At 41.9% G+C, this 11,217-nt stretch overlaps 1 non-coding gene across 1 annotated transcript; it reads left to right on the top strand.

The window, feature by feature from the left end:
- The first annotated feature begins 10,735 nt into the window (after positions 1–10,735).
- Positions 10,736–10,854, top strand: LOC146360789 (5S ribosomal RNA). Its single transcript, XR_014799607.1, has one exon. It is a non-coding gene; the product is annotated as a 5S ribosomal RNA (ribosomal RNA).
- Positions 10,855–11,217: the final 363 nt, after the last annotated feature.

Below are 11,217 nucleotides of genomic sequence, written 5' to 3' on the forward strand. Positions count from 1 at the left end.
CTGTTCATCTCCCTTAAATAAACAGGCAGCCTTAAAGTGTGAAATAGTCACTTGTCTACTGTCTCAGTGGCTGATAGTGCCCCACAGGCCTCAATGTGAGCTTGAAGCCATTATGTTTAAATTGTTTAATGATAAACAGATTTTGAATGAAAGGAGGAAACTTCGGTAGCACAAAAAAGTGCCTATTCTTTGTTCCCATATGGTTCAGTCATATTACCGTCATTTCCCCCTAAGGTGTTCCCAAAGACACCAGGTTAATACTTGAAAAAGCTGCAGCAATACACAAAAATATCATCAATATTCTGTTTACTTGGTGACAACGTCGCTTTTAGCCTTCAATCAGAAAGCCTGACGTTGGCTAGTTAAGCATCGGGCTAACGTTTAACGCTTTCACTTGAGGGAAGTAACTCGTATTACTGCTACTGCTGTGTAATCTTGGTTAAATTCACAGCATATGCTACAAGTTACCCTGCAATAACTAACTGTTAGAATAGCGGCACCGTATTGTATCGCACTGAGTGCACTTCAATCCTTTAACCCGCGAGTTTGCTAGCTAGCAAAATAATAATACCAATTTTTTAAAAATAACATGTGTAACGTACACACTCGAGAAAATTATTTACTAGTACTTACGCAACTCCCCCGTTGTGAAAACGTACAAATCCTTCTTGTATTTTTCGTTTTCCAGCAAACACTCATTAAAACGGCCTCCAGGCACATTAGTGCACTCACCCCCGACTGATCAGGGAGGGGGTGGGGGGGTCACACATTGAAACAGACTAACGTGCAGAGGTACAGCCCAGGCAGAGAAATGTTGCTTTTAGACTTTGCGACTCATTTTATTTCTCTATCTGATAAGAAACTATTCAATCAGATAGTTATTTGTGGTGAATGAAATACGGTTACAGTTTCAAGAAGTTTTAAGCACCAAATCCGAAATCCAAGCACTGCAATATTAAAATCCAATTCAATTTCTTGTTTGCTCCGAAATCTACGACATGACTATATACAGAAAAGCTTGACATGGTATGCAAAAAACCCCGAAAACAATACAAATACATGAACAAAAAATGTTTTAACTGTCAGTTATGTCATTTTAAAATTTTCCAAAACTGACATTTTCTTTGATTGACTGATATTAAATTGATTAGGGTCAAATTTAGTGTGAACAATATTACACAAACAAGCACGTGTGTGCGCATGCGCACATATTAGAATCGCTTCGATCGCTTCTAATATGTGCGCATGCGCACATATTAGAATGCTTCGATCGCTTTTGAGTGGTAACTTTGCTTCGATCTTTTCTGACGTCATAACTTTGCTTTGATCCCAAAACCCATAAATAGGAGCGCTCACCTGTTACTTTATGCTTAACGGACGTTGACCTGCAGCAACTAAAACCCTTTCGAGAAGTTTTGAGAGCAATTTACAGGAGAAACCAAAACAAGTTCAGTTTTGTTTCTCACCAATTTACAGCGCAAACAGACACATTACACCATGTCAGCCAACCCATCCTTCGGCTCAGATGAGCTTGAAATATCTAAAGGGACCATTTTGGGAGATCACCACGTGGTGGAGGCTTTCCTTGGAGAAGGAAGCTTTGGTGTCGTAACGAAATGTCGCGATACAAAAAAGAACCAAACTGTTGCTATCAAAGTCAACAAAAGCGACCCTGAAATTCTGCTCCAGGCAAAACTGGAACTTTTCATCCTGGAGCAGCTACGACGCTTGGATCCAGACAGGTGCAACATTGTCGAATGGAACGGCTATTTCCTCGATGGAGAGCGCATTTGCTTGAATTTCGAACTCCTCGACCAAAGCCTGTCAGACTACATAGGGGACCGGAATAACCAAGGTCTCCCAATGAGAGAAATCAGGCCAATTTTGCATCAGCTCGCAAATGCTCTGTTCCACCTGGGTTCTGTGGGAATAGTTCATGCTGACCTCAAACCTGTCAACATCATGGTTGTGAACCGCAGTGAGTCTCCTGTCAAAGTCAAACTTATAGACTTTGGCATCGCATGTCCTGCTTCTGCAGTGATTCCTGGTGGTGCTGTGGGGACAATTGGTTATTGTGCCCCTGAGATTATGCTTGGCACTTCATATGATGAAGCAATTGACATGTGGTCTCTGGGGCTGGTAGCTGTGGAGCTTGCTACAGGGGTGCCTCTCTATCCTGGGGAAGACGATTATGATGTTTTGAAATTCATAATTGAAACTCAGGGTCAGCTACCAGATCATCTTCTAGAGTCTGGCTTGTACACTGACTGCTATTTCATCGAGGATAACTACAACGAACAGCGCTGGACATTTAAGACCCCAGAACAATTTCAATACGAGACAGATTATCGATCCAAGGAAACTCGATCGATAAAACTTAAGCGTCTCGATGACCTCGAACAACTGCTGAAAGTTAGGCGAGGACCGGAAAATGGCCAAACATTATTTGTAAGGCTAATCAAAGAAATGTTGGCCTTGGATGCAAATCGGCGCATAACACCCTCGGAGGTTCTGAAGCATCCCTTTTTCGACCCTCGCCTCTCAAGGAGAACCCCCTGCACTGACATGAATAGCACAGGGGGAGAACTCCTTGTGCTCTCTCAGCAGCCTTCAAGCTGGAAAAGTCATGGATCGCAAAAATTCAGCTGCAGTTTCCAAAACTCAGTTGAATTTCCTCAAAAAGGAGACATCAACACCTCAGCCAACCCATCTGCCTCTGAAGATGATCTTCAAATAACGGAAGGGACCATTTTAGGAGATCACCACGTGGTAGAGGCCTTCCTTGGAGAAGGAGGCTTTGGTTTGGTAACCAGATGTCGCGATACAAAAAACAACCAAACTGTTGCTATTAAAGTCAACAAGAGCGACCCTGAAATTCTGCTCCAGGCAAAACTGGAAATTTTCATCCTGGAGCAGCTACGACGCTTGGATCCAGACAGGTGCAACATTGTCGAATGGAACGGCTATTTCCTCGATGGAGAGCGCATTTTCTTGAATTTCGAACTCCTCGACCAAAGCCTGTGGGACTACATTGGGGACCGGAATAACCGAGGTCTCCCAATGAGAGAACTCAGGCCAATTTTGCATCAGCTCGCAAATGCTCTGTTCCACCTGGGTTCTGTGGGAATAGTTCATGCTGACCTCAAACCTGGAAACATCATGGTTGTGAACCGCAGTGAGTCTCCCGTCAAAGTCAAACTCATAGACTTTGGCCTCGCATGTCCTGCTTCTGCAGTGATTCCTGGTGACCGTGTGGGGACGGTTGGTTATTGTGCACCTGAGGTTATGCTTGGCATTCCATACGATGAAGCAATTGACATGTGGTCTCTGGGGCTGGTAGCTGTGGAGCTTGCTACAGGGGTGCCTCTCTATCCTGGGGAAGACGATTATGATGTTTTGAAATTCATAATTGAAACTCAGGGTCAGCTACCAGATCATCTTCTAAAGTCTGGCTTCTACACTGACTGCTATTTCATCGAGGATAACTACAACGAACAGCGCTGGACATTTAAGACCCAAGAACAATTTCAATACGAGACAGATTATCGATCCAAGGAAACTCGATGGATAAAACTTAAGCGTCTCGATGACCTCGAACAACTGCTGAAGGTTAGGCGAGGACCGGAAAACGGCCAATCATTATTTGTAAGGCTAATCAAAGAAATGTTGGCCTTGGATGCAAATCAGCGCATAACACCCTCGGAGGTTCTGAAGCATCCCTTTTTCGACCCTCGCCTCTCAAGGAGAACCCCCTGCACTGATATGAATAACACAGGGGGACAAAACCTTGTGCTCTCTCAGCAGCAATCATCATTTGGGTGGCCAGAATTCTAGGGGAGCTAGAAATTCTTGTGGAAAAAAAGCCCAAAACAATAACATCAACAAAAACAACCAATGAATATGGTCTTAAACTTGGGCACAATTTGGCTTGAAATCCATCAACTAATCTCTCAATATTCAAAGCGGAGCAGCAGACAACTTACCATCACATCAGTCCTTCAATCAGACCTACAACAAACGTCTTCCTTCTCTCACCCCAACCGGTCGCAGCAGATGGCCGCCCCAACCTGAGCCTGGTTCTGCTGGAGGTTTCTTCCTGTAAAAAGGGAGTTTTTCCTTCCCACTGTCGCCAAAGTGCTTGCTCATAGGGGGTCATATGATTGTTGGGTTCTCTGTATGTATTATTGTAGGGTCTACCTTACAATAATACATACAGCCTTGAAGTGACTGGTGATATGATTTGCTGCTGAATGAATTCGGAACTAATTGGAAATCTGAATATTAATTAAATAAACCTGCTTTGAGCATCAATTAATTGTTGTTTGAAATTCTTTATAAATATATAAATATAGTGCCACTCTTCTACTGTTTAAATTGCAACTGTTTAATACTGACTAATTTATTCATACACTTGAGCATAAACACACGCACAGTAAATGGCCTGTATTTGTACAGCGCTTTACTTAGTCCCCAAGGACCCCAAAGAGCTTTACACTACATTCAGTCATTCACACATTCACACACTGGTGATGGCAGCTACATTGTAGCCACAGCTGCCCTGGGGCGCACTGACAGAGGCGAGGCTGCCGGACACTGGCGCCACCGGGCCCTCTGACCACCACCAGTAGGCAACGGGTGAAGTGTCTTGCCCAGGGACACAACGACCGAGACTGTCGGAGGCGGGGCTCAATCTGGCAACCTTCCAATTACAGGATGAACTGCGAACTCTTGAGCCACGATTGCCCTATATACACATATACTTTACAGTACTAGTCAGTGCTTACATACTAGTTCTTTTCCCTACTTTTTCATGCTTACTGGTACAAATGCCCGTTACTAGAGTTAAATGCTATCAATGTATTCTCACAGTTATGGAACTGTCAAATGCATACAAAATAACGCTCACGTAAACATAACTGTGCACTAGTTTGCCCTTATTGCTGCAGTTTGTTTCAAATCACTTTGAATAAAGCTCAGCTTCTCTCAAGCTCTCTCTTACTATCTCTCACTCTCTCTCACTCTCTCTCTCTCTCTCTCTCACACACACACACACACACACACACACACACACACTATGTAACGTTTCAGCAAGAAAATACCCCCCCTCCCCCCCACAGTGACACCACCACCACTAGTCTGCACAGCTGACATGAGGCAGCATGGATCCATCCTTTCATGCTATTTATGCCAAATTCTGACCCGACCATCTGCATGTCAGAGCAGAAATCAAACTCATCAGACCAGGCAACATTTATCCAATCTACTCATGTCAAATTTTGAGAACTGTAGCTTCAATTTCCTGTTCTTAGCTGACCAAAACGCTCTTCTGCATTCTTTGGTTGGAACAAATGGTTGTATGAGCTACGGTTGCCTTCCTATCAGACATTTTTCTCTGACCGTTGACATCAATAAGGCAGTTTTTCCAAGAGAACTGCCTTTCACTGGATATTTTCTCTTTTTTGTCACCGAAAAGGGTGTCTGTGTTACTTCTTGTCTTATATATATTGTCTCTGTTTTCCTCTGTCCTTTGTCAGAGTGTCTGTTCACCTACCCCCTGTGTCTCCATATTCCCAGTGTTCAAGGTTTCCGAGTGTTTTCCCAGTTTAGGTTTTCATGGTTGGTTCTGTTTGCTACTCAGCCAGAATAAACAGCTCGCTCTTTTAAAAAGTAGGCTCCAGAATGGATGATGGGATGTTCGCATGTCTTTATGTAACACTGAGTGTGCTGAACTAAAGGTAGGCCTAGTTTCATTTTCATGGTCATTATTATCAAGACAATGATTACGCCTTATTCTGATTATTTCTCCCTTTTGGAGGTGTAACATTTACATGAGGGGTGTAGGAACATTTCCCCCTAAATATTTTTAGATTAATTTTTGTTGAAGTCACTGTTTTTGTCGTATTGATGATAATGCAGCTCAAATAAATACTTTTAAATAAAAGAATAACCGTTCAAAGTGCTCAGTGGTGAAACTGTAACTCTTTCAGAGTTTGACAGCTGGACAAGTGATGCCGTATTTAAAGAAACATGAGATGAGTGCAGCATATTATCTGAACAGAGATCATTCAATGAGCAAGAATAAACACTGAAAGAGAAACACTTCACTGTTGATTATCATATGAAGTCTAATGAAAGCTGTTAATCTGTTAATATCCTGTTAATCTGCATACAGCAAATACAGAACATGCGACTTTAAAGCATCCAGCAAAGTGATAACTGTCCTCTGCCCACTAAGTAGTGACTCTACAAAAGATTATTTTCAATATCATCTTTATATTATATTTATATTATATTTAGTTATTCTCCAGCGCAACAATGTAAGGAGCTCTGTGATTGGTTAGGAAAGGACAGACTGGCCACCTCGATTGTTCTTCACTGCACATTGATCCATAGCTTTGCTCTGTAAAGGCTAACAACGTGCTTTTGCTTTACAAAGACATTTAGCGTCGGTATTCACTCTCTTAAAATGCCACTAAACACTGGAGTGAAATGGAGCCCTGATCCTCAGAGTTTTATTGTTCCTAACATTTCTTATAGATAGCACAGATAGTGCCCCACTGCAGTAATCACTCATGTCTAGATATTCCTGTTAAAAGGGAGTTTTTCCTCCCCACTGTAACATGGCAAACATAGCAAACGGATAATCCAGCTGAAGCTTCAGACAGCCGTCAGACAGTGAAACACTGCCATCTGCTGGACTCGAATAACAAAGACGCTGCTTTGACGGGTGAGGGAGTTTCAACAAGTCTGCAACGACTCAAGCATCAAACTACAGAACTATTGTAGCGGACATGGTGCTCTAATGGCTCCATTAACGCAGGTCAGAAAGGAGCAAACATATCAATAAATTATAAAACACAAAACGTCTCTTATTGCCCAGGGCTCAGGAAGTGAGTGTGTTCCTTATAGCCTATTAAACCTTAGCAGGTTATTTTGATGTGTTACAGATGAAACAGCTATCCAGTAACATTCAGCTACAAAAATGCTTTTTTATCATTACTTTTTTACAGCTTCGCACTTTTACACAAGTTTTATCATCAGTGTCACAATGGCTGCTGCTAAAATTGAGTACAAGATATTTGTTGGCCTGATTAAAAGGTCTTGATGCGTGCTCAATCATCCAGGGAAGTAAATCTCCAAAAGTTGATTCTGTTCTTCTGGACGTAGCGTTTTCAGTCAGAGAAACCAGCCGACTGAAGGAACAATGGGCTGGGAGGTCAGTTCCTTAATCATGATTATGCAAATTCTCATGACCATTGATCAACAACCACTGATCAATGGTCTTGAGTACCATTCACAGAGAGTTGGAGAACAGCTGCAATCACAGCATTGTAAGATGGTGACAGATGTACCCTTAGGCCCCCTCCTCGATTCAGAGAGGGTCTTTCCCTTTTCACGTAAATGGCCTCCTTGACTCCGCCCTCAAACCAGCATTCATTGCAGTTATTGTTGACAATCATATTGTATCGTGTAACCATCCAGCTCACATATTAAATGTAAATGTAAATGATTTGTTGAACTCAAGACATGATGAATGTTCCTGCATTAAAACACATCCAGCCTAGTGTTCTCACTCTCCCTAAATGGATCTGTTACATTAGTGATATATGGGAGTTGTGTTTCAGTCTTTTCCACATGAGGACATTTACATTTAGTTTTTGCTTTACTGATGAGTGGCTGGTTAACCTGCAGTGGTTGAAGTATGTGTCGGTCGTCTGGAAGAGTAGGTGTAGAAGACGTCTTTAATGAATGTAATGCTCTGAAGGTGTCAGTGATTACTGTGAATTCATTATAAAAGTGCATTTCAGTGAATAAAGACAGGCCCTCATGGTGAAGCTCAGGTGTCCATAAAGTGTAACAGGAGAGCTTTGTCATACTTTCAGATATTTTACATGAGCCAGTCTTTCAATAAATAAATAAATAAATAAATCATTCATTCATCCACAGGTAGCACAATGCTCATATCTGAAAGTAAACTCTGATATATATCCCCGACTAGGGTTACTACTAAATAAAGGATCGCCCCAAAATGACTAAATATATAAAGACACTCTCCAGAAGAAGTTAAAGGGATTTTGTTTATTGTACAAGCAATATCTTCATAAGAATTACAAATTCTGCAGACATATTACCTTCTTCCTGAACCTGAATAACTCACACACAGACGTGTCTGCTGCTTATCTTTGTTCAAACATGATGTTTTATCTTCTCTTCAAAACACATTACTCATCTTTCTGGCATCATGTTACATGAAAACACCTGCATTCTACCTGTGTCATTGTACCACAAAGACAATGATTGCAACACTGTGCTTGCAAAATAGAAGAAATAAGACGACCAGCAAATACATAAAAGATGGTAAAAGTGATTCCATCTTTGTGTCTCCTCCCATTGTTTCCCCAGTCTGTCTAGTTCCCATATTCCCAGGACACCGCTGGACAACAAGTGGGTATTCCAAGACTGAGAGACAGCCAGAGTTGGCAAAAGATCAGACATTCTCTACTTAAGTAGAAGTAAAAATACTATTGTTCCAGTGAAAGTTAAAGTACTGATTCAACTTCATTACTCAGTTAAAGCAAAAAAGTACAGGCTCGAAGCGCTTACAGAGAAAAGCATACAACAGAATACAACAGAATGCTGTTCGCGGCAGTAACACACACTTGGAGGAGAGGCTCCAGCCGTCCATTCCAGCCCTATCCCTAACATTAACTCTAACCATAACTTTAACCTTAACCCTATCAGGTCTTGTTTTACAAAGCGATTCATGATTAGAACAAAAAACACATTTACACATACCGATGATTTGTCACATAGCATCGTTACCTGTTGGGATGAGAACGTGTTGTTTCCAGAACACCACAAATTGGGGTTTCTGTAGCTCAGGTAGGAAACCTACTAATCAGAAAGTTGCTGGTTCAATCCCCGCCTGCTCCAGCCTGCATGCCAAATATCCTTGGGCAAGACACCAACCCCAAGTTGCTCTCCGATGCATCCATCGGGAGGATGAATGCGTATTACTGTTAGATAGAAAGCACTTACAGAGAAAAAGCATAGAAAAAAGTGAGTGCATGAATGAGGCAAGTTGTAGAGAGTAGAAAAGTTTTATACAAGAACCAGTTCATTTACCGTTATATTTTAGTTTTATTTTCAGTTCTGTACTTTTTACATGTAATATTGATTCATTAGATTGACTACATGTATTACACCTAACTTGCGGACAGCAAATTTAAACAACCGTAATAATTTATTTTCAGCATCTGAAATATTTATTTCGTTTGTTTTTTGTTTTCTTTTTGGCTCCTGATATTAGCCAACTACTATTTGTCAATGTTGAACTAATAATGAATCTAAGAAAAGGTATTTGCCACGGTTGGCCAGCGTCAACCGTGGGGATGTGAGGAAGGAGGAGCCAGGCACGGAGCTCTGAATGCAAGCAGTGCGTTTATTTACAGTGAATGGAAAATAACAATAAATCCGCAGTGCGTTCCCGACTCCCGTGAAATGTCCTCTTCCCAGTGCTAGTGTTCCTTGTCTCCGCTCCTCAGTGTCTGAGCACCCCGTGCTCGCTGCCCTCTCGTCTCCACGCTTCTCCTGGGGAGATAACAAACAGGCAGCCGTAAGACACATACAATGCGGCAGACTATCCGTACTGACTGGCCGAGAGACTAACGTGAAGTCACGCAATGATCCAGCGTCAGAGAGAGCGCCACCGCATTCTTAAGTAGCTCCTCCGACAAGGCTTGATCAGCTGTGTGATGGTCTTCAGGTGTGGCCAACCACCTGGCAGGGCCACACCCACCAGGCCTGAAGGATGCAGTTAGGAAATAGCTGTCACAAAAAAATGTTATCTTCATACACGTCACGGCTGTGTAAGCACTGATATTGATAATAGATGTGATCACAAAGAGACAACATTTTTGCTAAATGTAATTATTATATTAGAAATTTATAAAACTTGTAATTCGAATTTTTCCAAATGAGAACATATACCTTTTTTTGCTTTACTGATCAGTGTTTGGTTGGTTAACTGCAGGTGTTCAGGCACGAGTCCGTATTCTGGAAGAGCAGGTGGTGAAGATGACTTCAGCGACTGAAATGCCCTGAAGGTGGAATTAAAGATAAACTTTATTTGAACATAAATCAGTAAAGACAGGCCTCCATCCTGACATGCAGTACTTGCATTACATATGTATGATATGCATCCTCACAGAAGCCAGATGATGCCAGCATGTTTTTTAAGCCAATGTCTGGATATGAGTATATGTGAATGTGAGTATAAGTGTGGCAGGCGAGTAAGTTCTCCCTCTTTCTTGGAAGTATACAAAAGCCAACGAGTTCTTACCGAATGAGAAGTGAAGCCTGGAGATGAGCAGAGATCAAGTCAAGTGCAGTTCAGACACGCTGTTAAGCGAAAGCACACCTCAGAAACGGCCTTTTTATACATGCTGTAACGACACATACACGCTTACGTTTTTTGTTTTCTATATTTAAGTTAAAATCTCCAAACCACAAAAATGTTGGACTTCCAAATCGTCCGAACACACTGTGTGCTCTCTGTCACTTTTACACTGTGCTGTAATCAACGAACATGTCTTCTTATCGCGATGTTACTGCGAGAAAATCATTTGTGCAGCTCAATGTTGTCGCTGTAACATATGACGTTTAGCACAATAATATATATCAAACTGTGTGACATTTGCCACCGATAAAAGGTCTTTTTGACAGCTTTGCTTTCGCTTACGGCCATACCACCCTGAACACGCCCGATCTCGTCTGATCTCGGAAGCTAAGCAGGGTCGGGCCTGGTCAGTACTTGGATGGGAGACCGCCTGGGAATACCAGGTGCTGTAAGCTTTTGCACTCAACACACAAACTGCAGAGGGCGCTAAAACTGTCACTACTCCTTCCTTCTCTCTCTAGTTTCTTCCTGCTTTCTTTTAAGCACAAAAGCGCCTCGCTGACCATTTCCCAGGTGCTAATTACAGACCTCTCATAGGGAATATTTCCTTTTGACAGTAACAGCCATAAAACCTAATACAGCACCTCACTGTCAATAACTGATTAAACGGACAAAACACATTTACTAGGGAGCCAATAAGATGGAGACATAGTAAGTTAGAGAGAAAAAAAACCAAACAATATGTGGCAAGTGGAATTTAATCTCATTATAAAAACAATCAAACAGTTTTGGTTCATAGTTAACAGAGACTTGCAGGA

Source organism: Perissodus microlepis, chromosome 23 (assembly GCF_051167445.1).
Source record: "Perissodus microlepis isolate ML-2025 ecotype Zambia chromosome 23, ASM5116744v1, whole genome shotgun sequence".
Lineage (NCBI taxonomy): Eukaryota > Metazoa > Chordata > Actinopteri > Cichliformes > Cichlidae > Perissodus > Perissodus microlepis.